The sequence below is a fragment of the Pseudonaja textilis genome, chromosome 2, assembly GCF_049901715.1.
Source record: "Pseudonaja textilis isolate UNSWEBS1 chromosome 2, rPseTex1.2, whole genome shotgun sequence".
In the NCBI taxonomy this organism is placed as follows: domain Eukaryota; kingdom Metazoa; phylum Chordata; class Lepidosauria; order Squamata; family Elapidae; genus Pseudonaja; species Pseudonaja textilis.
In genome coordinates, this window is record NC_141991.1 from 54,672,127 (window position 1) to 54,676,195 (window position 4,069).

Here is a 4,069-nt window from a genome sequence, read left to right on the forward strand (position 1 = left end):
ATAAAGAGATAAATGGTATATGTCAGGGATGCAAAGCCAATATTGATACATTGCATTGCTTGTAAAGCATCAACATTACATTACCTTTCCATTAGATTAAAGCATAACTCTATCCACAGGACAAATAAATCAATATGGTTAATCATTTCTAAAAACTCTGATGTCCACTGAGGTTTTCTTGCTTAAAAGGGACGACTGTTGACAATTGAAAAACAGGCATCCAATTCATTTTCTACTTATTGTGGACATCAATTCTCTTCCTTAGGAGAAATTGCAGCTGGTGTTTCAATGTCTTTTCCAGCCCTGTGACATCTCTGCAGTTATCATCTGCTGACCCTTTTGCTCTGAAGACCTACAAGAATTCAGCCTTTCTGAAAGCTGATTGCATTTATGCAAGTGCCAATCTACACAAGGTTTCTTGCAAAAATCAATAATTCTTTCTTTGGGGCAATTTCAGAATTTATGCCCCTACATCACTTTTGTGCACACAGAACTGTCCCTGACATTATGAAAAAGGAAGGTGACAGCACTTGTCAAGCATATCAGAACTGGCCTTTGTACAGAGATGTAGGCTAGAGTTACTGTGAATATTCTTCATCTCACTGGTGAAAGGATCTTTCTGTTATATGTCCTGAAAACATCCTCAGGCAGGAATCACTACATCCAGTAAGAAAGTAATTAAATAAATAGCTGGCCAATGTTCAACAAGACTTTATTTAAAATCTATTTATAAATTTTGGGAAAATAGGGTCCTTTTTACTATATGCTGAAATAGATCCTTGAAACAACTTCTCTACCCTTAGGTGGGATTTCAAGTTGGAAGCTTGAAATTCTTTGTGGTCACAACCTCTCTTAATTGTGATTGTAGAGGCACCAAAGTAGACAATTTCAACGGAGTATTTATTTCTAAAAATGTATGAAAAATGTGCAGGAAATGGTTCAAACCTGTTGATGGTCACAGAGAAGAAACTGGACAAAAACCAAGTAAATACTGAGCAACTAGTGACTATTAGTAGTCACTCCAAATTTCCTGTTTGTTATAAAGTAATATTTATATTCTAAACACAATGACTATAGTGTGGTTCTGTTTGTCATGAGATTAATGAGCAAGTTAATTTTGGAGAAAGGCATCTATATACCTCCGGCATAGATCCTGATCTGATATTTCTGATCAGAAACCAGGGCAATCTATAGAACTTTAATTCAGAGAGCCTTTGTTTTATCAAGACTGAGCTTTTATCTTTACCAGTCTCATCAATACCCCCAGGCATTGGCTCAGCCCTGTCATTGAAATGTACAACAGTCATATGCAAAGGAGTCCACTGAAATAATTAAACTTGATAGCGCTAGATTTGAACATTTGAGCATAATTTTTAAAAAATATTTCAGATTCAACTGATTATCCTAAGAGATTGCCTAATGGTATTCCGGTAACTTCTTAACTTTGTGAATATGAATCTTTTTTTCCCCTACAGTGTGTGACTCAACAATATATTTGGGACAGAAGAGTTTACTAAGTACAGTGAAATGTTGAAAAGAGGCTCTATACCAGCGGTGTCAAACTCGATTTCTTTGAGGACCATATCAGGGTTGTGTTTGACCTTGGGGGATGGGGGGAATGACTGGAGTGTGTGTGGCCAAGGTGGGCATGGCCAGCTCAACATCACTCATGTTAGGGCACCTGTAGTGGCCTGAGAGCTCTGCCAACAAAAATGGGCTCCTGAGCTTTGTTTTTGGCTGTGGCGACCTCCTGCAGAGGCACTGTGGGCTGGTCCTTCACTGTTTCCAGGGTGGCTGGCTCCGGCCTGCAGGCCTTGACTTTGATACTCCTGCTCTATATAAGCAAACCCACCCCAAAATATTGAAATTGTTGTTGAGACTGTTGTTTTGTTTTGTTCTCTTTTCTTTCTTTTCCTGTTCTTTTCTTTTCCTTTTCTTTCTTTCTTTCTTTCTTTCTTTTTTTTGTAGCCAACTTAAATTATGCTCCATTGCGGTCATCTTCAAAAAAAGATGGGAACGCCTTTTGTCTGGAATGGAAGATCTCCTGCCTTGGGCTGGGAATTGGACCAGGTCCCTTTTTAGCTGGCTGAGTCATGTTTGCGTCATAAAATCAGAGTGAAAGAGATGACCAGTCAGCTGAATCTTCAATAGACAACAAGAGGAACCACAACTGCAACCATAAGAGTTTATCACCTGGTTTCTTTTTCTTTCTTCCTTTTTTTTCTTTCCTCTGTCTGCTTTAGAATAATTAATTTTTTTCTTTCCTCTGTCTGCTTTAGAATAATTAATGATCTGGGGCACTTGACATCATTGTTTAATTGAAATCTAAACCGAAACAGCTGCAGTTCCATAAGATAGAAATCCATCTTGTCAAAAATGTCACAATTTACAACTGCAGAACAAATAGCAGCCTTGACCATTGCATGTTTGTAATTTATAAAATGCCATAAGACTTACTGTATACACTCTCAGGTAAATTTTAGGTGCCAAATATATCTCCAAATTTCTTTAAAATATCCATATATACTCCTGGATAACCTCATCTGCAAATAAGCCAACCCTCCATTTTTTTAATCAAAATACCATGAAAAGTGTGATATGAATGGACAAGACAATTGTGAATTTGTTTGTTTATTCATTTATTTATCATATAGTAGCTAAATTTGTAAATGAAAGCATACAAAACTGTTGAGGGACAGCTTATTTGCAGTGGTTTTGTGATATTTTGATTAAAAAGTCAGAGGTCAGCTTATCCATGGATGGGCTTATATGCAAGTATATATACAGTAGTTTAACAATCATTGCTTTTAGTTCTAATAACTAGAATGCATGAACTTTCTTAAATATTTTGGATTAAGTCCAATTTGCACTGAGGAAGGACCATGCGGGGAAAAAAAATAAGAAGTACTTGTATTTGATATTGTATGGAGGGAATAAGGTTTCAGCATAGTTGTTATAAAATATTTGCTATTTTAATAGAGTAATAAATGAGATGTTACAGACAATTAGTATTTTTGCATCATGAAAATTAAATCTATTAAAGAGCAATAATAATATTGATTTAACTAAAATATGAGCGTATTTTTTTCTTCTGTTGAATTTGATTCTCAGACATAGTTCAGACAAGTACCTGCAGTTTTCTTGGCAACATTTTTCAAATGAGGTTTGCCCTTCTTTCCTTCCTAGAACTGAAAGTGACTAGTCCAAAGTCACCCCATCTGGCTTCATGCCCAAAGCAAGACTGGAACTCATGGTCTCCCAGTTTCCAGACTAATGCCTTAACCTCTACCCCAAGCTAGCTCTCATGAGAATATAGTTTTAGAAAAATGTTAAACTCCCTTCATGATCCACCTTCGTTTGTAACCAAACTCCTGTAATTGCGCAGATTCTGGTTTTCAGTTCTGATTTGTCCCTGTTCACCATTCTGGGTGAGGTTGAAAGTAACTACAGTCCAGTAACAATCCAAGTTTTATTTAATTTTATTTATTATGCAATTTACTATATACCAGTTTGCTTCTTGCACATTCTTTATTTTCTGTCATGATTTATGAGATGACAACTTTCTATTCCAGCTTTTTAACTTGAGTTACATATGCCAGAAAGAAAATTCAACATTTTCTTCTTCACCAAGAGAGTCCTGCACTCTTTTGACTAATTACCTCACTGCACAAGTGATTTAGTCATAAGGGTAAGGGGGGAGGGGAAGCTGAATTATTGATTCTTCCACACAAAAGGAATCCCCTAGAATCCTATGCTGCTTTTCTGTATTATGTTTTGAGAATGTGTAGAAAAGATTGCTGTTGCATACAATACAGTGCATTTAGTTTAAATGTATTCAATCCATTCAATTGCTCTGACAATTATGTTTGCCAAAAATCACTGGTTAGATATTCTGCCCATCAGTTTTCTTATTATTATGTTTTCATTCAAAGTTTTTTGGACAATACTTGGCAATAAATGACTTTGAAAGAGAAAGCGAGACTCTTTATAACCAAACTAACTCCAAGTGATTTCCTGGATATGTTGATGAAGTTTTCTGGAAGATTCATATGGAAGTGGTTTGCTATTG